Source organism: Kogia breviceps, chromosome 1, assembly GCF_026419965.1.
Source record: "Kogia breviceps isolate mKogBre1 chromosome 1, mKogBre1 haplotype 1, whole genome shotgun sequence".
Classification (NCBI taxonomy): domain Eukaryota; kingdom Metazoa; phylum Chordata; class Mammalia; order Artiodactyla; family Physeteridae; genus Kogia; species Kogia breviceps.
In genome coordinates, this window is record NC_081310.1 from 91,078,368 (window position 1) to 91,101,231 (window position 22,864).

A 22,864-nucleotide genomic window follows, 5' to 3' on the forward strand; every position below is an offset into this window, starting at 1 on the left:
TGTGTATCTGTTCATGGAGCTCCCAATTTATCCCTCCACCCCTCCTTTTCTCCTCGGGTAGCCATCAGTGTGTTTTCTAGGCCTGTGAGTCTGTCTCTGTTTTGCACCCATAGGTTCGTTGGTAGTACTTTTGAGATTCCACATATCTTTGGGCTTCTCTGTCGGACGTGCTTCACTAAGCGTAATCTTCCCTGGGAGCATTCTTGTCGCCGCAAATGGCAATATTGCATTCTTTTTTACTAACGGCTGAGTCATACACCATAGTACATGTATACCACCTCTTCTCGTACTAGCCACCCGTTGATGGGCACTTGGGTTTTTCTCCATGTCTTGGCTAGTGCAAATAGTGCCGCTATTTGGTGAACTTGGAGGTGCTTGTGCCGTTTTGAACTCTTGTTTCGTCATTTCCGGGTACGCACCCAGGAGTGGGATTGCTGGATCATACGGGACCTCTCCTTCGGCCTCTTTCAACCTCAACCCCTGCTGCCCCCACCCCCGCCGCCACACACACCTGAGACTGGATGGTTACCCCCGATGAGAGGTGATGTATGTCTCTGGGGCAGTAGAATGCCCCCACCCCATTCGGACCCCGCCTAGCCCCTGTGGCGCGCTCCGTTTCTGTCGTCCTCTTAGCTGCCTCCTACCCACCGCCCCCGGTCCCAACCCATTGCTTAGCCTGACCACCTTCCCGCATAGCACACCAGTCTGGGGCGCTCACCCTCCACCCCACCGCGAAGGGGTCCTCTCCCACCATCTTCCTCGCCCCACAGCGCACTCACACACCCCGCCCCTCCCCCCAGCCTGCAGGCTCAGACCCCGCTCCGCGCCACCTTCTCCTTGTGTCCCAGGCCCGGCTGTCACATGTCCCGCCCGGAAGTCTCACTTCCGCCGCTGCTCCTCAGACCCACTGCTACTTCAGGCCCACCCCGCGCCCTGATCTCACGCACCCGCACACACCTGCCGGGCCAGGTGCCGCCACCACCCCAAGCTTCTGCTGAGCCCCTGCCTGAGTGGCCAGCCGCTCTCCCGGGCCAGGTCCCCGCCAGCCCAACACCTCCCGCTCCTGCCCGCGCTCCAGCCAGACACCCCAGGCCCTTCCTCGCACCTCCCGGCACGGCACGCGGCCCGCCGCCGCCCTCTCTCCATGGGGTCGTCCTGCTCCGTTCCCTAACCGGCGTGGGGTGGCCACCGACCACGGCCACAAACACCGTCATCCCACACTGTCAGCCACCCCCAAGGCACCGGCAAGGCGTTCAGGAAACCTGCTGCGGTGGTGCGAAGCACCCGTCTGCCCACCGGTGCTCCTTTCCACGGGGGATCCGGCGCTGTCGGAAGGCACCGCGTGTGACACCGCCCTCGCCGTCGGCGCCGCCGCCGACGTCGCCGTGGGGGAGAAGCGGTGCTGCTGGAGAGTCCAAACACGGGCGGGCGCGTTTGCTCGTGGCCACAGCCACGGCGGGGAGAGGCGCTGCCCCGGCCACTCGTGTTGGGGGCTGAGGCAAGCGTCCGAAAAGGAAGACACGGGCCGTCGGAGGCCTCGCGAGGGCGCGCGCCAGTGCGGCCAAAAGGCTTGGCCGGGGAGGGAGGGTGGAGGTTGCGTGGCAGGGCTTGGGCTGGAGGTGCAGGGCGCCGGGTGGCTGTGGTCCCGGGGCGCCGAGGCCGCGGAGCAAGCGTGGCCTAAAAGTGCCATGTGGACGGTGGGAGGTTGAGAGGAAGAAGAAAGGCTTCCCTGACCGGGAATCGAACCCGGGCCGCGGCGGTGAGAGCGCCGAATCCTAACCACTAGACCACCAGGGAGCGTCGGGCTCTAGCCGTGCTCCTGCTGGACCCGTAGCACCCGCTCGGCGCCACCTTGGCGCCAAGACGCGGCCTTTCCAAGTCCAGCCACGCGCCGTCGCTGGCAATCCACGTGTCCTCCCGCCCTGCCTGCTTGCAGCACCCTCAGAACACTGCGTGCCTGCTTCCCGCACACACAAGAAAAGCCGCTGGGGCCAGCTAGCTCCCTGCTCCCAGCTCTCCCTCACAGGCCCCCCGCGGAGCTCGGCAAAAGGTCAGCCCGCTGCGTTGGCCGGGAATCGAACCCGGGTCAACTGCTTGGAAGGCAGCTATGCTCACCACTATACCACCAACGCTGCACGGACCGGGCCGCCCCGAGACGCCGGCACCGGGCTCGCCCGAGCGCACTTTCGTCGCCTCCTCCTCCCCCTCGCCCTCTTCCCCCTCCTCTTGCTCCTCCTCCCCCTCCCCCTCCTCCTCCTCGACTCCTCTTCCTTCTCTCCCTCCTCCTACTCCCCTTTCTCTTCCTCGTCCTCCCCCTCCTTCTCAGCCTCCGCCGCCGAAGCCGCCGCTTGGAGCAGCCCTGCCCCGACGCCCCGCCGGCCGGCAGCTCTGTGATGTCACGGGCGCCACCAAGGCCCCCCGGCGCCCCACCCGCGCCAGCCCTACGAAGCTGCACCAGGCCACCCGCCCGACCGCCTCAGGGGGGCGCTCTCGCTGCCTTGCTGCTCCAGGTCCCTCGGCTCCACGCCGCGGCGCGCCCCCGCCCCCGGGGCACGCGTCTGCCAGTCCCCGGCTCGCCAAAGCCCTTCTCCACCGGGCGCTGGGCCAGGCCACTTCCCGCACCGACAGGGGACGGCACTCATCCGCCTCCCACCCGTCCAGGCCGCTGTGCATAGTTGCGCAGCTGTGCGTCGCCACGCAAGGAGCCTACTGACACAGCCACTTTGGGCGGGCCGCAGTGTCCTCGGGCGCTTGTGGGGTCCAGAGGAGGCCGTCGCTCGGCCGTGGCGACGGAGCGCCCGGCGAGGCGGAAGGGCTGGAGGGCTGGAGGGGGTCGAGGGTGGGCAGGCTGGGCACGCGCTGGCGCCCTGCGCTTCGCTGGAGGGCGGAGGGACGAGAAGAAGGGCCCTTGGGAGCCAGGCGGCAGGACAGAGAGCGGCGCCAGCCACCAAAAGAGGGCGTGTTGCCTCCCCGTCGGGGAATCGAACCCCGGTCTCCCGCGTGACAGGCGGGGATACTCACCACTATACTAACGAGGACGGCGGCGACCACCCCCGCACACGCCCGCTCTCGGGCTGCCTGCCGACGCCTCCCCCTGCCCTCCGGCCCCCTGCCCTCCGGCCCCCTGCCCGCTACGGGCGGCCGGCGCGTGCCCGACCCGACCCAATGCCACACCAAGCGCGTCCTCCAGAGCAGCAGCCCCCGACCCCGACAGGGACTCGGACCCCCGTGGCGCTGAAAACTCCGAGCGCGCGCTGCCTGTTGCCTCCAACGCGGCGATGGCGCCGGGAGGAGGGGCCCGGCCCGAGACCGAAAGCAAGGCTGCGAGGAGGGGCGGTGCGCGCGCCGGGCCTTGGCCGGCGAGGAGAGGCGCGGGTGGGGGGCCGGCGGCAGGGGCTGGCCCGACGCGGCCCGGCTGCGTCCGGGGCCAGCGGCGGGCGAGGGCGCCACCGCGGCGGAGCCAGGCGCGTCGTCTGGCCTTGCTCCCCGTCGGCCGCCGCGCGCCCGCTCCGTCGCTCAGCCACACGGCCGCGCGCCTGGCGCGGAGCACCGCGTCCCGCCAAGGGCACCGGGGTTCGCGTCGCGTCCGGTCCCAGCCAGCCGAGCGGCCACGCGCACGCCCAGCCCCGCCGTCAGGATGGCCGAGCGGTCTAAGGCGCTGCGTTCAGGTCGCAGTCTCCCCTGGAGGCGTGGGTTCGAATCCCACTCCTGACAAGCCAGCCTTTTGGCCCGCCCGACAAAAGCACCCGGCCCCCCCATGGCAGCGCTTTACTGCCTTCCAGTCCGTCGCGCCGTGCACTCTTGCGGCCTCTCCAAACTCCGGCCCGGACATCCACGCCTCTCAGACGCGGGACCTTCTCAGCCGCGGCCAGGGGCCTGGCAGAAACGGCCCGCTACGAAACCTCCGGCGACGGGCTTTCCGGACAAACGCCCTCCCCGCCGGTTCCTATGCCCCCTCCTTCCTGCACCCACACCTGGAAAACCTTCAGTCCTTCGCAGCACATCTTTCCTCCCCTGCTTGCGGCTGCTGCTGCTGCTGCTGCTGCTGCTGCTGGTCTTTCCTGCCTGCCTGTCTGCCTGCCTGCCTGCCTGCGTCCCTCCCTCCCACTCCCGCTCCCCCCCGCCCCCACCGCCACACGCACAACGGCCGCGTGTGGAAAGCCCTCCACGCCTCGCCCACCCTCCGACTTCTGCCTGGTGAACAGCGGACTCGCTCTCACAGCCCTTCTTCCACTTCCGCCACCAGCAGCTCTCCGTCTTTCCAACATCCTGTCCTTCCCGTCAGCCCCAACGGCCCGCCTGCCCGTTCCATTTCCTCCACAGCCACACCGAGGTGGCCGCCGACACCACCTTGCCGGCCTGTGGTGCGTGCCCCTCGCTGCTTTTTCGCCTTGGGGCCCTGGCCGGACCACACCTGCTTGCCTGCCTGCCTGCTGGCCAGCCAACAGGGGGCCCTCCCTGCACGGGGCCTGGTGCACGAGTCGCTCCCAGGAACGGTGCTCCAGTGAGTAGTGAGCGGAAGCCCTGGATGCCCTGTCACCCACCACACACGTCCGGCCCCCAGCACGAGTCAGCCGCCTCGGCGCCCCAGCGCAAGTCCCTCGGGGAAGCCGCGGCTCCGGCAGCACCCAGCCACACCCTGGGTCGCTCCCTCCGTCACCGGGCTGTCCGCGAGCCAGCAGCCAGTCTGCCAAAGTGCTTCTCCTCACAACCAACGTAGCAGAGCGGGACACCGCGGGAGGGGTGGGCGCAGAGCGCAGAAGCGAGGCTAAGACACCTTTGCTCTTTCGGCCTAAGCGCCGCTCGGCGGCGGCGGCGGCGGCGGCGGCGGTGCCCGGGGTCCACCTCCCACGCTCGCCGTCCCTGCACAGCCCCGAGCTCCGATCCCTGCCCCCGCCCGCCCTCGTACGCCCCGCACCGGCAAGAAAGCCAGCCGCCAGAGGGACTGTGCGTCGGGGCCCGGCGGCGGCGGCGGCGGCGGCGGCGGTTGAGAGGAACGTCGGTGCTCAGCCGCAGCGGCCACGCCTCGCCCGCCCTGACTGAGATTCGGGCGCGGGCCAGGCCCGTGCGGCTCCTGGCTTCCTCTGGCGACAGCGACGGTCTCGCGGCGGCCGTGGACGGCAGAGAAAGCGCAGGGCGGGCCGAGCCCGCCCGCGTCCCTCCGTCCCTCGGTGCTTGCGACCGCCTCGCGCCCCGGGGTCGCCAGCGTGCCCGGAGCCTCTCGTTCAGGTGGCCCGTCGGCCTCCTGCTCAAATGGAGCACATGCCCACGGGACGAGCAGTGACCAGGATCCGGCGGTTGGCGGCGAGCACCGCTGGGGCCGCGGCGGGCGCCGGCGGCCATCAGTGCATGGGTGGTTCAGTGGTAGAATTCTCGCCTGCCACGCGGGAGGCCCGGGTTCGATTCCCGGCCCATGCAGCCACAGCGCCCCCTTTTGGTTCCCGCAGCCCCAAAGCGGAGCTGGGCTTCCCCGCTGCCACAATCAAGGCACCGGTCCTGCCAACAGCTCGCTCACCACCGCACCTTCAGGCCCCGGACCTTCCCACGCAGACGCCCCCACCCCACACACACCCGGGAGCCAGGCCTCCAGGACCTGACACCTTGCGGGCTCAGCCACTCTTACGCCCAGACCCCTTCCTTGTCCTTGTTCTCTTCCTTACCCTGACCCCGCCTGTGTCACGCTCTTCACTGTAAGAAACACCCCACACTGGCACCCGCACAGCCCAACCTCTTCACCTTTGCACAACCAGGAGCAAGGGAGTCGCCACCTCTGGCAGTGATCCATCCCATTTTCCTGGAGAGTCCCCAAAGCGTTCACTTGCACGAGGAGTTCAAAAGAAGCCCACACAATCATCGCAGACTGCACTCGAGTTTGACCCTCCACAGAAATACGTTTCCAACACCGGCCCGCTCCTCCACCGCTACTGCCACCAGCACCATCAGCACGACAAACACCACGCCCTCCCCTGAACCTCTGCTCCCACCAACGGCATCAGCCCTCGGGACAGCACCACCAGCACCACCACCTCAGCCTCCAGCCTACTCCCACAAACACCCCCACCCCACCCCATCTCCCCACTTTTCCCCGGATCCTTTCCAAATCCTACGTTGTCAAGGATCCTGCCCTTGCCTCTGTGCCGTTGGCCTCCTCCTTTTGCCCACTTCGCCTTCTTCTCCTTTTCATAGCAGTGCGGTTGCTTTACAACATTGTGTTACATTCAGGTGTACGGCAAGATGATTCAGTTACATGTCCTTTCCCAGGTTATTTTCCACTATACCTTATCACGACATATGTATACATTTCCCTGTGCTGTACGGTGAATGCTTGCTGCTTATGTGCTTGATGTATACAGTATTTCCTCTCCGTTCATCGCAGCTCCGTATTTTTCCCTGCCCTGCACTTTCCCCTTGGGTAACGAACAGTGTGTTTCCTATGTCTGTGAGTCTGTTTCTCTTTGGCGCATACATTCGTTTGTGGTACGGTATAGATTCCACATTTCTTTGTGCTTCTCTGCCTGCCTTACGTCGCTAAGTGTAATATCCTCTGGGTCCCTCCTTATTGGTGCAAATGGCAATATCTCACTCTTTTTGTATGGCTGAGTAATATTCCACAGCACGTGCATACCACGTCTGCCTGTGCCAGCCATCGGCGTTGATGGGCACTGGGGCTTTGTCCATGTCTTGGCTGTGGCCCGCAGTGCTGCTGTGGACACGAGGGTGCACGGATCTCTTCAAGTGACACTTTCTCTCCTCTGCCGATGTGTACCCACGATGGGGATCGCTGGATCATATGAGAGCTCATATTTCACCTATTTATTTAGTGTGTTGTTTCTATTTATGCATTTAATAGTTATTTATTCATTTACTTATAAGAACTAGTAGCTGTAATTTTGGAAGAAAAATTGATTAACAAGATTGAGTTAGTTTCAGGTGCACAGCAACATGGATACTGTTTTCCGTGTCTCATATTGTTTCAGGTTGCTTTCCGTTATAGCTTACTACAGGATATTGAATATCATTCCCCGTGTGATTCCGGAAATCCGTGTCGCCTACGTCTTTTATATGAACTACGGTGTATCTGTTCATCGCCGCTCCTGACTGATGTCTCCACCCCTCCCTTTCTCCTCGGGTAACCATCAGTGTGTTTTCTATGTCTGTGAGTCTGTTTCTCTATTGCACAATCGTTCTTTTCTATTATGGTTTAGATTCCACGGATCTTTGTGCTTCTCGGTCAGACTTACTTCCCTAAGTGGAATATCCTCTAGGACCATCCTTATTGTGGCACATGGCAATATTTCATTTTCTGAAATGGCTGAGTAATATTCCACAGTACATATATACCCCAGCTTTTCCTGCCAGCCGACCGTTGATGGGCACATGGGTTTTTTCTACGTCTTGGCTGTGGCACGTAGTGCTGCTACAAACACGGGGGTGCGTGGATCTCTTCAAACAACAGTTTTGCTCTTGGGCGGACGTGTACCCACGACGGGGATTGCTGGATCATCTGGTGGCTCATGTTTCTCCTATTTATTGTGTTCGTTGTTTTTATTTACTTACTTACTTTTTTCTTTCTTTTTAAAACTTTTTTTTTACTTACTTGCTTTTAAGTACTAGTACTCGTGGTTTAGGAAGAAGAGTTGATTAACAATACTGAGTTAGTTTCAGGTGTACAGCAAAGGGGATACTGTCTTCCATGTCTAATATTGTTTCAGATTGATTTCCATTATACGTTATTGCAGGATACTGAATATCATTCCCTGTGTTATTCTGTAAATCCTTGTTGTTTGTCTCATTTATAGGAAGTACTGTGTATCTGTTCATGGAGCTCCCAATTTATCCCTCCACCCCTCCTTTTCTCCTCGGGTAGCCATCAGTGTGTTTTCTAGGCCTGTGAGTCTGTCTCTGTTTTGCACCCATAGGTTCGTTGGTAGTACTTTTGAGATTCCACATATCTTTGGGCTTCTCTGTCGGACGTGCTTCACTAAGCGTAATCTTCCCTGGGAGCATTCTTGTCGCCGCAAATGGCAATATTGCATTCTTTTTTACTAACGGCTGAGTCATACACCATAGTACATGTATACCACCTCTTCTCGTACTAGCCACCCGTTGATGGGCACTTGGGTTTTTCTCCATGTCTTGGCTAGTGCAAATAGTGCCGCTATTTGGTGAACTTGGAGGTGCTTGTGCCGTTTTGAACTCTTGTTTCGTCATTTCCGGGTACGCACCCAGGAGTGGGATTGCTGGATCATACGGGACCTCTCCTTCGGCCTCTTTCAACCTCAACCCCTGCTGCCCCCACCCCCGCCGCCACACACACCTGAGACTGGATGGTTACCCCCGATGAGAGGTGATGTATGTCTCTGGGGCAGTAGAATGCCCCCACCCCATTCGGACCCCGCCTAGCCCCTGTGGCGCGCTCCGTTTCTGTCGTCCTCTTAGCTGCCTCCTACCCACCGCCCCCGGTCCCAACCCATTGCTTAGCCTGACCACCTTCCCGCATAGCACACCAGTCTGGGGCGCTCACCCTCCACCCCACCGCGAAGGGGTCCTCTCCCACCATCTTCCTCGCCCCACAGCGCACTCACACACCCCGCCCCTCCCCCCAGCCTGCAGGCTCAGACCCCGCTCCGCGCCACCTTCTCCTTGTGTCCCAGGCCCGGCTGTCACATGTCCCGCCCGGAAGTCTCACTTCCGCCGCTGCTCCTCAGACCCACTGCTACTTCAGGCCCACCCCGCGCCCTGATCTCACGCACCCGCACACACCTGCCGGGCCAGGTGCCGCCACCACCCCAAGCTTCTGCTGAGCCCCTGCCTGAGTGGCCAGCCGCTCTCCCGGGCCAGGTCCCCGCCAGCCCAACACCTCCCGCTCCTGCCCGCGCTCCAGCCAGACACCCCAGGCCCTTCCTCGCACCTCCCGGCACGGCACGCGGCCCGCCGCCGCCCTCTCTCCATGGGGTCGTCCTGCTCCGTTCCCTAACCGGCGTGGGGTGGCCACCGACCACGGCCACAAACACCGTCATCCCACACTGTCAGCCACCCCCAAGGCACCGGCAAGGCGTTCAGGAAACCTGCTGCGGTGGTGCGAAGCACCCGTCTGCCCACCGGTGCTCCTTTCCACGGGGGATCCGGCGCTGTCGGAAGGCACCGCGTGTGACACCGCCCTCGCCGTCGGCGCCGCCGCCGACGTCGCCGTGGGGGAGAAGCGGTGCTGCTGGAGAGTCCAAACACGGGCGGGCGCGTTTGCTCGTGGCCACAGCCACGGCGGGGAGAGGCGCTGCCCCGGCCACTCGTGTTGGGGGCTGAGGCAAGCGTCCGAAAAGGAAGACACGGGCCGTCGGAGGCCTCGCGAGGGCGCGCGCCAGTGCGGCCAAAAGGCTTGGCCGGGGAGGGAGGGTGGAGGTTGCGTGGCAGGGCTTGGGCTGGAGGTGCAGGGCGCCGGGTGGCTGTGGTCCCGGGGCGCCGAGGCCGCGGAGCAAGCGTGGCCTAAAAGTGCCATGTGGACGGTGGGAGGTTGAGAGGAAGAAGAAAGGCTTCCCTGACCGGGAATCGAACCCGGGCCGCGGCGGTGAGAGCGCCGAATCCTAACCACTAGACCACCAGGGAGCGTCGGGCTCTAGCCGTGCTCCTGCTGGACCCGTAGCACCCGCTCGGCGCCACCTTGGCGCCAAGACGCGGCCTTTCCAAGTCCAGCCACGCGCCGTCGCTGGCAATCCACGTGTCCTCCCTCCCTGCCTGCTTGCAGCACCCTCAGAACACTGCGTGCCTGCTTCCCGCACACACAAGAAAAGCCGCTGGGGCCAGCTAGCTCCCTGCTCCCAGCTCTCCCTCACAGGCCCCCCGCGGAGCTCGGCAAAAGGTCAGCCCGCTGCGTTGGCCGGGAATCGAACCCGGGTCAACTGCTTGGAAGGCAGCTATGCTCACCACTATACCACCAACGCTGCACGGACCGGGCCGCCCCGAGACGCCGGCACCGGGCTCGCCCGAGCGCACTTTCGTCGCCTCCTCCTCCCCCTCGCCCTCTTCCCCCTCCTCTTGCTCCTCCTCCCCCTCCCCCTCCTCCTCCTCGACTCCTCTTCCTTCTCTCCCTCCTCCTACTCCCCTTTCTCTTCCTCGTCCTCCCCCTCCTTCTCAGCCTCCGCCGCCGAAGCCGCCGCTTGGAGCAGCCCTGCCCCGACGCCCCGCCGGCCGGCAGCTCTGTGATGTCACGGGCGCCACCAAGGCCCCCCGGCGCCCCACCCGCGCCAGCCCTACGAAGCTGCACCAGGCCACCCGCCCGACCGCCTCAGGGGGGCGCTCTCGCTGCCTTGCTGCTCCAGGTCCCTCGGCTCCACGCCGCGGCGCGCCCCCGCCCCCGGGGCACGCGTCTGCCAGTCCCCGGCTCGCCAAAGCCCTTCTCCACCGGGCGCTGGGCCAGGCCACTTCCCGCACCGACAGGGGACGGCACTCATCCGCCTCCCACCCGTCCAGGCCGCTGTGCATAGTTGCGCAGCTGTGCGTCGCCACGCAAGGAGCCTACTGACACAGCCACTTTGGGCGGGCCGCAGTGTCCTCGGGCGCTTGTGGGGTCCAGAGGAGGCCGTCGCTCGGCCGTGGCGACGGAGCGCCCGGCGAGGCGGAAGGGCTGGAGGGCTGGAGGGGGTCGAGGGTGGGCAGGCTGGGCACGCGCTGGCGCCCTGCGCTTCGCTGGAGGGCGGAGGGACGAGAAGAAGGGCCCTTGGGAGCCAGGCGGCAGGACAGAGAGCGGCGCCAGCCACCAAAAGAGGGCGTGTTGCCTCCCCGTCGGGGAATCGAACCCCGGTCTCCCGCGTGACAGGCGGGGATACTCACCACTATACTAACGAGGACGGCGGCGACCACCCCCGCACACGCCCGCTCTCGGGCTGCCTGCCGACGCCTCCCCCTGCCCTCCGGCCCCCTGCCCTCCGGCCCCCTGCCCGCTACGGGCGGCCGGCGCGTGCCCGACCCGACCCAATGCCACACCAAGCGCGTCCTCCAGAGCAGCAGCCCCCGACCCCGACAGGGACTCGGACCCCCGTGGCGCTGAAAACTCCGAGCGCGCGCTGCCTGTTGCCTCCAACGCGGCGATGGCGCCGGGAGGAGGGGCCCGGCCCGAGACCGAAAGCAAGGCTGCGAGGAGGGGCGGTGCGCGCGCCGGGCCTTGGCCGGCGAGGAGAGGCGCGGGTGGGGGGCCGGCGGCAGGGGCTGGCCCGACGCGGCCCGGCTGCGTCCGGGGCCAGCGGCGGGCGAGGGCGCCACCGCGGCGGAGCCAGGCGCGTCGTCTGGCCTTGCTCCCCGTCGGCCGCCGCGCGCCCGCTCCGTCGCTCAGCCACACGGCCGCGCGCCTGGCGCGGAGCACCGCGTCCCGCCAAGGGCACCGGGGTTCGCGTCGCGTCCGGTCCCAGCCAGCCGAGCGGCCACGCGCACGCCCAGCCCCGCCGTCAGGATGGCCGAGCGGTCTAAGGCGCTGCGTTCAGGTCGCAGTCTCCCCTGGAGGCGTGGGTTCGAATCCCACTCCTGACAAGCCAGCCTTTTGGCCCGCCCGACAAAAGCACCCGGCCCCCCCATGGCAGCGCTTTACTGCCTTCCAGTCCGTCGCGCCGTGCACTCTTGCGGCCTCTCCAAACTCCGGCCCGGACATCCACGCCTCTCAGACGCGGGACCTTCTCAGCCGCGGCCAGGGGCCTGGCAGAAACGGCCCGCTACGAAACCTCCGGCGACGGGCTTTCCGGACAAACGCCCTCCCCGCCGGTTCCTATGCCCCCTCCTTCCTGCACCCACACCTGGAAAACCTTCAGTCCTTCGCAGCACATCTTTCCTCCCCTGCTTGCGGCTGCTGCTGCTGCTGCTGCTGCTGCTGCTGGTCTTTCCTGCCTGCCTGTCTGCCTGCCTGCCTGCCTGCGTCCCTCCCTCCCACTCCCGCTCCCCCCCGCCCCCACCGCCACACGCACAACGGCCGCGTGTGGAAAGCCCTCCACGCCTCGCCCACCCTCCGACTTCTGCCTGGTGAACAGCGGACTCGCTCTCACAGCCCTTCTTCCACTTCCGCCACCAGCAGCTCTCCGTCTTTCCAACATCCTGTCCTTCCCGTCAGCCCCAACGGCCCGCCTGCCCGTTCCATTTCCTCCACAGCCACACCGAGGTGGCCGCCGACACCACCTTGCCGGCCTGTGGTGCGTGCCCCTCGCTGCTTTTTCGCCTTGGGGCCCTGGCCGGACCACACCTGCTTGCCTGCCTGCCTGCTGGCCAGCCAACAGGGGGCCCTCCCTGCACGGGGCCTGGTGCACGAGTCGCTCCCAGGAACGGTGCTCCAGTGAGTAGTGAGCGGAAGCCCTGGATGCCCTGTCACCCACCACACACGTCCGGCCCCCAGCACGAGTCAGCCGCCTCGGCGCCCCAGCGCAAGTCCCTCGGGGAAGCCGCGGCTCCGGCAGCACCCAGCCACACCCTGGGTCGCTCCCTCCGTCACCGGGCTGTCCGCGAGCCAGCAGCCAGTCTGCCAAAGTGCTTCTCCTCACAACCAACGTAGCAGAGCGGGACACCGCGGGAGGGGTGGGCGCAGAGCGCAGAAGCGAGGCTAAGACACCTTTGCTCTTTCGGCCTAAGCGCCGCTCGGCGGCGGCGGCGGCGGCGGCGGCGGTGCCCGGGGTCCACCTCCCACGCTCGCCGTCCCTGCACAGCCCCGAGCTCCGATCCCTGCCCCCGCCCGCCCTCGTACGCCCCGCACCGGCAAGAAAGCCAGCCGCCAGAGGGACTGTGCGTCGGGGCCCGGCGGCGGCGGCGGCGGCGGCGGCGGTTGAGAGGAACGTCGGTGCTCAGCCGCAGCGGCCACGCCTCGCCCGCCCTGACTGAGATTCGGGCGCGGGCCAGGCCCGTGCGGCTCCTGGCTTCCTCTGGCGACAGCGACGGTCTCGCGGCGGCCGTGGACGGCAGAGAAAGCGCAGGGCGGGCCGAGCCCGCCCGCGTCCCTCCGTCCCTCGGTGCTTGCGACCGCCTCGCGCCCCGGGGTCGCCAGCGTGCCCGGAGCCTCTCGTTCAGGTGGCCCGTCGGCCTCCTGCTCAAATGGAGCACATGCCCACGGGACGAGCAGTGACCAGGATCCGGCGGTTGGCGGCGAGCACCGCTGGGGCCGCGGCGGGCGCCGGCGGCCATCAGTACATGGGTGGTTCAGTGGTAGAATTCTCGCCTGCCACGCGGGAGGCCCGGGTTCGATTCCCGGCCCATGCAGCCACAGCGCCCCCTTTTGGTTCCCGCAGCCTCAAAGCGGAGCTGGGCTTCCCCGCTGCCACAATCAAGGCACCGGTCCTGCCAACAGCTCGCTCACCACCGCACCTTCAGGCCCCGGACCTTCCCACGCAGACGCCCCCACCCCACACACACCCGGGAGCCAGGCCTCCAGGACCTGACACCTTGCGGGCTCAGCCACTCTTACGCCCAGACCCCTTCCTTGTCCTTGTTCTCTTCCTTAACCTGACCCCGCCTGTGTCACGCTCTTCACTGTAAGAAACACCCCACACTGGCACCCGCACAGCCCAACCTCTTCACCTTTGCACAACCAGGAGCAAGGGAGTCGCCACCTCTGGCAGTGATCCATCCCATTTTCCTGGAGAGTCCCCAAAGCGTTCACTTGCACGAGGAGTTCAAAAGAAGCCCACACAATCATCGCAGACTGCACTCGAGTTTGACCCTCCACAGAAATACGTTTCCAACACCGGCCCGCTCCTCCACCGCTACTGCCACCAGCACCATCAGCACGACAAACACCACGCCCTCCCCTGAACCTCTGCTCCCACCAACGGCATCAGCCCTCGGGACAGCACCACCAGCACCACCACCTCAGCCTCCAGCCTACTCCCACAAACACCCCCACCCCACCCCATCTCCCCACTTTTCCCCGGATCCTTTCCAAATCCTACGTTGTCAAGGATCCTGCCCTTGCCTCTGTGCCGTTGGCCTCCTCCTTTTGCCCACTTCGCCTTCTTCTCCTTTTCATAGCAGTGCGGTTGCTTTACAACATTGTGTTACATTCAGGTGTACGGCAAGATGATTCAGTTACATGTCCTTTCCCAGGTTATTTTCCACTATACCTTATCACGACATATGTATACATTTCCCTGTGCTGTACGGTGAATGCTTGCTGCTTATGTGCTTGATGTATACAGTATTTCCTCTCCGTTCATCGCAGCTCCGTATTTTTCCCTGCCCTGCACTTTCCCCTTGGGTAACGAACAGTGTGTTTCCTATGTCTGTGAGTCTGTTTCTCTTTGGCGCATACATTCGTTTGTGGTACGGTATAGATTCCACATTTCTTTGTGCTTCTCTGCCTGCCTTACGTCGCTAAGTGTAATATCCTCTGGGTCCCTCCTTATTGGTGCAAATGGCAATATCTCACTCTTTTTGTATGGCTGAGTAATATTCCACAGCACGTGCATACCACGTCTGCCTGTGCCAGCCATCGGCGTTGATGGGCACTGGGGCTTTGTCCATGTCTTGGCTGTGGCCCGCAGTGCTGCTGTGGACACGAGGGTGCACGGATCTCTTCAAGTGACACTTTCTCTCCTCTGCCGATGTGTACCCACGATGGGGATCGCTGGATCATATGAGAGCTCATATTTCACCTATTTATTTAGTGTGTTGTTTCTATTTATGCATTTAATAGTTATTTATTCATTTACTTATAAGAACTAGTAGCTGTAATTTTGGAAGAAAAATTGATTAACAAGATTGAGTTAGTTTCAGGTGCACAGCAACATGGATACTGTTTTCCGTGTCTCATATTGTTTCAGGTTGCTTTCCGTTATAGCTTACTACAGGATATTGAATATCATTCCCCGTGTGATTCCGGAAATCCGTGTCGCCTACGTCTTTTATATGAACTACGGTGTATCTGTTCATCGCCGCTCCTGACTGATGTCTCCACCCCTCCCTTTCTCCTCGGGTAACCATCAGTGTGTTTTCTATGTCTGTGAGTCTGTTTCTCTATTGCACAATCGTTCTTTTCTATTATGGTTTAGATTCCACGGATCTTTGTGCTTCTCGGTCAGACTTACTTCCCTAAGTGGAATATCCTCTAGGACCATCCTTATTGTGGCACATGGCAATATTTCATTTTCTGAAATGGCTGAGTAATATTCCACAGTACATATATACCCCAGCTTTTCCTGCCAGCCGACCGTTGATGGGCACATGGGTTTTTTCTACGTCTTGGCTGTGGCACGTAGTGCTGCTACAAACACGGGGGTGCGTGGATCTCTTCAAACAACAGTTTTGCTCTTGGGCGGACGTGTACCCACGACGGGGATTGCTGGATCATCTGGTGGCTCATGTTTCTCCTATTTATTGTGTTCGTTGTTTTTATTTACTTACTTACTTTTTTCTTTCTTTTTAAAACTTTTTTTTTACTTACTTGCTTTTAAGTACTAGTACTCGTGGTTTAGGAAGAAGAGTTGATTAACAATACTGAGTTAGTTTCAGGTGTACAGCAAAGGGGATACTGTCTTCCATGTCTAATATTGTTTCAGATTGATTTCCATTATACGTTATTGCAGGATACTGAATATCATTCCCTGTGTTATTCTGTAAATCCTTGTTGTTTGTCTCATTTATAGGAAGTACTGTGTATCTGTTCATGGAGCTCCCAATTTATCCCTCCACCCCTCCTTTTCTCCTCGGGTAGCCATCAGTGTGTTTTCTAGGCCTGTGAGTCTGTCTCTGTTTTGCACCCATAGGTTCGTTGGTAGTACTTTTGAGATTCCACATATCTTTGGGCTTCTCTGTCGGACGTGCTTCACTAAGCGTAATCTTCCCTGGGAGCATTCTTGTCGCCGCAAATGGCAATATTGCATTCTTTTTTACTAACGGCTGAGTCATACACCATAGTACATGTATACCACCTCTTCTCGTACTAGCCACCCGTTGATGGGCACTTGGGTTTTTCTCCATGTCTTGGCTAGTGCAAATAGTGCCGCTATTTGGTGAACTTGGAGGTGCTTGTGCCGTTTTGAACTCTTGTTTCGTCATTTCCGGGTACGCACCCAGGAGTGGGATTGCTGGATCATACGGGACCTCTCCTTCGGCCTCTTTCAACCTCAACCCCTGCTGCCCCCACCCCCGCCGCCACACACACCTGAGACTGGATGGTTACCCCCGATGAGAGGTGATGTATGTCTCTGGGGCAGTAGAATGCCCCCACCCCATTCGGACCCCGCCTAGCCCCTGTGGCGCGCTCCGTTTCTGTCGTCCTCTTAGCTGCCTCCTACCCACCGCCCCCGGTCCCAACCCATTGCTTAGCCTGACCACCTTCCCGCATAGCACACCAGTCTGGGGCGCTCACCCTCCACCCCACCGCGAAGGGGTCCTCTCCCACCATCTTCCTCGCCCCACAGCGCACTCACACACCCCGCCCCTCCCCCCAGCCTGCAGGCTCAGACCCCGCTCCGCGCCACCTTCTCCTTGTGTCCCAGGCCCGGCTGTCACATGTCCCGCCCGGAAGTCTCACTTCCGCCGCTGCTCCTCAGACCCACTGCTACTTCAGGCCCACCCCGCGCCCTGATCTCACGCACCCGCACACACCTGCCGGGCCAGGTGCCGCCACCACCCCAAGCTTCTGCTGAGCCCCTGCCTGAGTGGCCAGCCGCTCTCCCGGGCCAGGTCCCCGCCAGCCCAACACCTCCCGCTCCTGCCCGCGCTCCAGCCAGACACCCCAGGCCCTTCCTCGCACCTCCCGGCACGGCACGCGGCCCGCCGCCGCCCTCTCTCCATGGGGTCGTCCTGCTCCGTTCCCTAACCGGCGTGGGGTGGCCACCGACCACGGCCACAAACACCGTCATCCCACACTGTCAGCCACCCCCAAGGCACCGGCAAGGCGTTCAGGAAACCTGCTGCGGTGGTGCGAAGCACCCGTCTGCCCACCGGTGCTCCTTTCCACGGGGGATCCGGCGCTGTCGGAAGGCACCGCGTGTGACACCGCCCTCGCCGTCGGCGCCGCCGCCGACGTCGCCGTGGGGGAGAAGCGGTGCTGCTGGAGAGTCCAAACACGGGCGGGCGCGTTTGCTCGTGGCCACAGCCACGGCGGGGAGAGGCGCTGCCCCGGCCACTCGTGTTGGGGGCTGAGGCAAGCGTCCGAAAAGGAAGACACGGGCCGTCGGAGGCCTCGCGAGGGCGCGCGCCAGTGCGGCCAAAAGGCTTGGCCGGGGAGGGAGGGTGGAGGTTGCGTGGCAGGGCTTGGGCTGGAGGTGCAGGGCGCCGGGTGGCTGTGGTCCCGGGGCGCCGAGGCCGCGGAGCAAGCGTGGCCTAAAAGTGCCATGTGGACGGTGGGAGGTTGAGAGGAAGAAGAAAGGCTTCCCTGACCGGGAATCGAACCCGGGCCGCGGCGGTGAGAGCGCCGAATCCTAACCACTAGACCACCAGGGAGCGTCGGGCTCTAGCCGTGCTCCTGCTGGACCCGTAGCACCCGCTCGGCGCCACCTTGGCGCCAAGACGCGGCCTTTCCAAGTCCAGCCACGCGCCGTCGCTGGCAATCCACGTGTCCTCCCGCCCTGCCTGCTTGCAGCACCCTCAGAACACTGCGTGCCTGCTTCCCGCACACACAAGAAAAGCCGCTGGGGCCAGCTAGCTCCCTGCTCCCAGCTCTCCCTCACAGGCCCCCCGCGGAGCTCGGCAAAAGGTCAGCCCGCTGCGTTGGCCGGGAATCGAACCCGGGTCAACTGCTTGGAAGGCAGCTATGCTCACCACTATACCACCAACGCTGCACGGACCGGGCCGCCCCGAGACGCCGGCACCGGGCTCGCCCGAGCGCACTTTCGTCGCCTCCTCCTCCCCCTCGCCCTCTTCCCCCTCCTCTTGCTCCTCCTCCCCCTCCCCCTCCTCCTCCTCGACTCCTCTTCCTTCTCTCCCTCCTCCTACTCCCCTTTCTCTTCCTCGTCCTCCCCCTCCTTCTCAGCCTCCGCCGCCGAAGCCGCCGCTTGGAGCAGCCCTGCCCCGACGCCCCGCCGGCCGGCAGCTCTGTGATGTCACGGGCGCCACCAAGGCCCCCCGGCGCCCCACCCGCGCCAGCCCTACGAAGCTGCACCAGGCCACCCGCCCGACCGCCTCAGGGGGGCGCTCTCGCTGCCTTGCTGCTCCAGGTCCCTCGGCTCCACGCCGCGGCGCGCCCCCGCCCCCGGGGCACGCGTCTGCCAGTCCCCGGCTCGCCAAAGCCCTTCTCCACCGGGCGCTGGGCCAGGCCACTTCCCGCACCGACAGGGGACGGCACTCATCCGCCTCCCACCCGTCCAGGCCGCTGTGCATAGTTGCGCAGCTGTGCGTCGCCACGCAAGGAGCCTACTGACACAGCCACTTTGGGCGGGCCGCAGTGTCCTCGGGCGCTTGTGGGGTCCAGAGGAGGCCGTCGCTCGGCCGTGGCGACGGAGCGCCCGGCGAGGCGGAAGGGCTGGAGGGCTGGAGGGGGTCGAGGGTGGGCAGGCTGGGCACGCGCTGGCGCCCTGCGCTTCGCTGGAGGGCGGAGGGACGAGAAGAAGGGCCCTTGGGAGCCAGGCGGCAGGACAGAGAGCGGCGCCAGCCACCAAAAGAGGGCGTGTTGCCTCCCCGTCGGGGAATCGAACCCCGGTCTCCCGCGTGACAGGCGGGGATACTCACCACTATACTAACGAGGACGGCGGCGACCACCCCCGCACACGCCCGCTCTCGGGCTGCCTGCCGACGCCTCCCCCTGCCCTCCGGCCCCCTGCCCTCCGGCCCCCTGCCCGCTACGGGCGGCCGGCGCGTGCCCGACCCGACCCAATGCCACACCAAGCGCGTCCTCCAGAGCAGCAGCCCCCGACCCCGACAGGGACTCGGACCCCCGTGGCGCTGAAAACTCCGAGCGCGCGCTGCCTGTTGCCTCCAACGCGGCGATGGCGCCGGGAGGAGGGGCCCGGCCCGAGACCGAAAGCAAGGCTGCGAGGAGGGGCGGTGCGCGCGCCGGGCCTTGGCCGGCGAGGAGAGGCGCGGGTGGGGGGCCGGCGGCAGGGGCTGGCCCGACGCGGCCCGGCTGCGTCCGGGGCCAGCGGCGGGCGAGGGCGCCACCGCGGCGGAGCCAGGCGCGTCGTCTGGCCTTGCTCCCCGTCGGCCGCCGCGCGCCCGCTCCGTCGCTCAGCCACACGGCCGCGCGCCTGGCGCGGAGCACCGCGTCCCGCCAAGGGCACCGGGGTTCGCGTCGCGTCCGGTCCCAGCCAGCCGAGCGGCCACGCGCACGCCCAGCCCCGCCGTCAGGATGGCCGAGCGGTCTAAGGCGCTGCGTTCAGGTCGCAGTCTCCCCTGGAGGCGTGGGTTCGAATCCCACTCCTGACAAGCCAGCCTTTTGGCCCGCCCGACAAAAGCACCCGGCCCCCCCATGGCAGCGCTTTACTGCCTTCCAGTCCGTCGCGCCGTGCACTCTTGCGGCCTCTCCAAACTCCGGCCCGGACATCCACGCCTCTCAGACGCGGGACCTTCTCAGCCGCGGCCAGGGGCCTGGCAGAAACGGCCCGCTACGAAACCTCCGGCGACGGGCTTTCCGGACAAACGCCCTCCCCGCCGGTTCCTATGCCCCCTCCTTCCTGCACCCACACCTGGAAAACCTTCAGTCCTTCGCAGCACATCTTTCCTCCCCTGCTTGCGGCTGCTGCTGCTGCTGCTGCTGCTGCTGCTGGTCTTTCCTGCCTGCCTGTCTGCCTGCCTGCCTGCCTGCGTCCCTCCCTCCCACTCCCGCTCCCCCCCGCCCCCACCGCCACACGCACAACGGCCGCGTGTGGAAAGCCCTCCACGCCTCGCCCACCCTCCGACTTCTGCCTGGTGAACAGCGGACTCGCTCTCACAGCCCTTCTTCCACTTCCGCCACCAGCAGCTCTCCGTCTTTCCAACATCCTGTCCTTCCCGTCAGCCCCAACGGCCCGCCTGCCCGTTCCATTTCCTCCACAGCCACACCGAGGTGGCCGCCGACACCACCTTGCCGGCCTGTGGTGCGTGCCCCTCGCTGCTTTTTCGCCTTGGGGCCCTGGCCGGACCACACCTGCTTGCCTGCCTGCCTGCTGGCCAGCCAACAGGGGGCCCTCCCTGCACGGGGCCTGGTGCACGAGTCGCTCCCAGGAACGGTGCTCCAGTGAGTAGTGAGCGGAAGCCCTGGATGCCCTGTCACCCACCACACACGTCCGGCCCCCAGCACGAGTCAGCCGCCTCGGCGCCCCAGCGCAAGTCCCTCGGGGAAGCCGCGGCTCCGGCAGCACCCAGCCACACCCTGGGTCGCTCCCTCCGTCACCGGGCTGTCCGCGAGCCAGCAGCCAGTCTGCCAAAGTGCTTCTCCTCACAACCAACGTAGCAGAGCGGGACACCGCGGGAGGGGTGGGCGCAGAGCGCAGAAGCGAGGCTAAGACACCTTTGCTCTTTCGGCCTAAGCGCCGCTCGGCGGCGGCGGCGGCGGCGGCGGCGGTGCCCGGGGTCCACCTCCCACGCTCGCCGTCCCTGCACAGCCCCGAGCTCCGATCCCTGCCCCCGCCCGCCCTCGTACGCCCCGCACCGGCAAGAAAGCCAGCCGCCAGAGGGACTGTGCGTCGGGGCCCGGCGGCGGCGGCGGCGGCGGCGGCGGTTGAGAGGAACGTCGGTGCTCAGCCGCAGCGGCCACGCCTCGCCCGCCCTGACTGAGATTCGGGCGCGGGCCAGGCCCGTGCGGCTCCTGGCTTCCTCTGGCGACAGCGACGGTCTCGCGGCGGCCGTGGACGGCAGAGAAAGCGCAGGGCGGGCCGAGCCCGCCCGCGTCCCTCCGTCCCTCGGTGCTTGCGACCGCCTCGCGCCCCGGGGTCGCCAGCGTGCCCGGAGCCTCTCGTTCAGGTGGCCCGTCGGCCTCCTGCTCAAATGGAGCACATGCCCACGGGACGAGCAGTGACCAGGATCCGGCGGTTGGCGGCGAGCACCGCTGGGGCCGCGGCGGGCGCCGGCGGCCATCAGTGCATGGGTGGTTCAGTGGTAGAATTCTCGCCTGCCACGCGGGAGGCCCGGGTTCGATTCCCGGCCCATGCAGCCACAGCGCCCCCTTTTGGTTCCCGCAGCCCCAAAGCGGAGCTGGGCTTCCCCGCTGCCACAATCAAGGCACCGGTCCTGCCAACAGCTCGCTCACCACCGCACCTTCAGGCCCCGGACCTTCCCACGCAGACGCCCCCACCCCACACACACCCGGGAGCCAGGCCTCCAGGACCTGACACCTTGCGGGCTCAGCCACTCTTACGCCCAGACCCCTTCCTTGTCCTTGTTCTCTTCCTTACCCTGACCCCGCCTGTGTCACGCTCTTCACTGTAAGAAACACCCCACACTGGCACCCGCACAGCCCAACCTCTTCACCTTTGCACAACCAGGAGCAAGGGAGTCGCCACCTCTGGCAGTGATCCATCCCATTTTCCTGGAGAGTCCCCAAAGCGTTCACTTGCACGAGGAGTTCAAAAGAAGCCCACACAATCATCGCAGACTGCACTCGAGTTTGACCCTCCACAGAAATACGTTTCCAACACCGGCCCGCTCCTCCACCGCTACTGCCACCAGCACCATCAGCACGACAAACACCACGCCCTCCCCTGAACCTCTGCTCCCACCAACGGCATCAGCCCTCGGGACAGCACCACCAGCACCACCACCTCAGCCTCCAGCCTACTCCCACAAACACCCCCACCCCACCCCATCTCCCCACTTTTCCCCGGATCCTTTCCAAATCCTACGTTGTCAAGGATCCTGCCCTTGCCTCTGTGCCGTTGGCCTCCTCCTTTTGCCCACTTCGCCTTCTTCTCCTTTTCATAGCAGTGCGGTTGCTTTACAACATTGTGTTACATTCAGGTGTACGGCAAGATGATTCAGTTACATGTCCTTTCCCAGGTTATTTTCCACTATACCTTATCACGACATATGTATACATTTCCCTGTGCTGTACGGTGAATGCTTGCTGCTTATGTGCTTGATGTATACAGTATTTCCTCTCCGTTCATCGCAGCTCCGTATTTTTCCCTGCCCTGCACTTTCCCCTTGGGTAACGAACAGTGTGTTTCCTATGTCTGTGAGTCTGTTTCTCTTTGGCGCATACATTCGTTTGTGGTACGGTATAGATTCCACATTTCTTTGTGCTTCTCTGCCTGCCTTACGTCGCTAAGTGTAATATCCTCTGGGTCCCTCCTTATTGGTGCAAATGGCAATATCTCACTCTTTTTGTATGGCTGAGTAATATTCCACAGCACGTGCATACCACGTCTGCCTGTGCCAGCCATCGGCGTTGATGGGCACTGGGGCTTTGTCCATGTCTTGGCTGTGGCCCGCAGTGCTGCTGTGGACACGAGGGTGCACGGATCTCTTCAAGTGACACTTTCTCTCCTCTGCCGATGTGTACCCACGATGGGGATCGCTGGATCATATGAGAGCTCATATTTCACCTATTTATTTAGTGTGTTGTTTCTATTTATGCATTTAATAGTTATTTATTCATTTACTTATAAGAACTAGTAGCTGTAATTTTGGAAGAAAAATTGATTAACAAGATTGAGTTAGTTTCAGGTGCACAGCAACATGGATACTGTTTTCCGTGTCTCATATTGTTTCAGGTTGCTTTCCGTTATAGCTTACTACAGGATATTGAATATCATTCCCCGTGTGATTCCGGAAATCCGTGTCGCCTACGTCTTTTATATGAACTACGGTGTATCTGTTCATCGCCGCTCCTGACTGATGTCTCCACCCCTCCCTTTCTCCTCGGGTAACCATCAGTGTGTTTTCTATGTCTGTGAGTCTGTTTCTCTATTGCACAATCGTTCTTTTCTATTATGGTTTAGATTCCACGGATCTTTGTGCTTCTCGGTCAGACTTACTTCCCTAAGTG

General features: G+C 63.6%; 15 non-coding genes across 15 annotated transcripts; 6 read left to right on the forward strand and 9 right to left on the reverse strand.

Moving 5' to 3' along the window:
* Nucleotides 1-1,725: 1,725 nt before the first annotated feature.
* TRNAE-CUC (transfer RNA glutamic acid (anticodon CUC)) lies at nt 1,726-1,797 on the reverse strand. Its single transcript has one exon. It is a non-coding gene; the product is annotated as a tRNA-Glu (tRNA).
* A 263-nt stretch (nt 1,798-2,060) lies between these two features.
* On the reverse strand, nt 2,061-2,132 carry TRNAG-UCC (transfer RNA glycine (anticodon UCC)). The gene has a single exon. It is a non-coding gene; the product is annotated as a tRNA-Gly (tRNA).
* Nucleotides 2,133-2,966: 834 nt separating this feature from the next.
* TRNAD-GUC (transfer RNA aspartic acid (anticodon GUC)) lies at nt 2,967-3,038 on the reverse strand. The gene has a single exon. It is a non-coding gene; the product is annotated as a tRNA-Asp (tRNA).
* A 593-nt stretch (nt 3,039-3,631) lies between these two features.
* On the forward strand, nt 3,632-3,714 carry TRNAL-CAG (transfer RNA leucine (anticodon CAG)). The gene has a single exon. It is a non-coding gene; the product is annotated as a tRNA-Leu (tRNA).
* A 1,633-nt stretch (nt 3,715-5,347) lies between these two features.
* On the forward strand, nt 5,348-5,418 carry TRNAG-GCC (transfer RNA glycine (anticodon GCC)). Its single transcript has one exon. It is a non-coding gene; the product is annotated as a tRNA-Gly (tRNA).
* Nucleotides 5,419-9,531: 4,113 nt separating this feature from the next.
* On the reverse strand, nt 9,532-9,603 carry TRNAE-CUC (transfer RNA glutamic acid (anticodon CUC)). Its single transcript has one exon. It is a non-coding gene; the product is annotated as a tRNA-Glu (tRNA).
* Nucleotides 9,604-9,866: 263 nt separating this feature from the next.
* TRNAG-UCC (transfer RNA glycine (anticodon UCC)) lies at nt 9,867-9,938 on the reverse strand. The gene has a single exon. It is a non-coding gene; the product is annotated as a tRNA-Gly (tRNA).
* Nucleotides 9,939-10,772: 834 nt separating this feature from the next.
* TRNAD-GUC (transfer RNA aspartic acid (anticodon GUC)) lies at nt 10,773-10,844 on the reverse strand. The gene has a single exon. It is a non-coding gene; the product is annotated as a tRNA-Asp (tRNA).
* A 593-nt stretch (nt 10,845-11,437) lies between these two features.
* On the forward strand, nt 11,438-11,520 carry TRNAL-CAG (transfer RNA leucine (anticodon CAG)). The gene has a single exon. It is a non-coding gene; the product is annotated as a tRNA-Leu (tRNA).
* Nucleotides 11,521-13,153: 1,633 nt separating this feature from the next.
* Nucleotides 13,154-13,224, forward strand: TRNAG-GCC (transfer RNA glycine (anticodon GCC)). Its single transcript has one exon. It is a non-coding gene; the product is annotated as a tRNA-Gly (tRNA).
* A 4,113-nt stretch (nt 13,225-17,337) lies between these two features.
* Nucleotides 17,338-17,409, reverse strand: TRNAE-CUC (transfer RNA glutamic acid (anticodon CUC)). Its single transcript has one exon. It is a non-coding gene; the product is annotated as a tRNA-Glu (tRNA).
* A 263-nt stretch (nt 17,410-17,672) lies between these two features.
* On the reverse strand, nt 17,673-17,744 carry TRNAG-UCC (transfer RNA glycine (anticodon UCC)). The gene has a single exon. It is a non-coding gene; the product is annotated as a tRNA-Gly (tRNA).
* An 834-nt stretch (nt 17,745-18,578) lies between these two features.
* On the reverse strand, nt 18,579-18,650 carry TRNAD-GUC (transfer RNA aspartic acid (anticodon GUC)). The gene has a single exon. It is a non-coding gene; the product is annotated as a tRNA-Asp (tRNA).
* A 593-nt stretch (nt 18,651-19,243) lies between these two features.
* TRNAL-CAG (transfer RNA leucine (anticodon CAG)) lies at nt 19,244-19,326 on the forward strand. The gene has a single exon. It is a non-coding gene; the product is annotated as a tRNA-Leu (tRNA).
* Nucleotides 19,327-20,959: 1,633 nt separating this feature from the next.
* TRNAG-GCC (transfer RNA glycine (anticodon GCC)) lies at nt 20,960-21,030 on the forward strand. Its single transcript has one exon. It is a non-coding gene; the product is annotated as a tRNA-Gly (tRNA).
* The last annotated feature ends 1,834 nt before the right edge of the window (nt 21,031-22,864 follow it).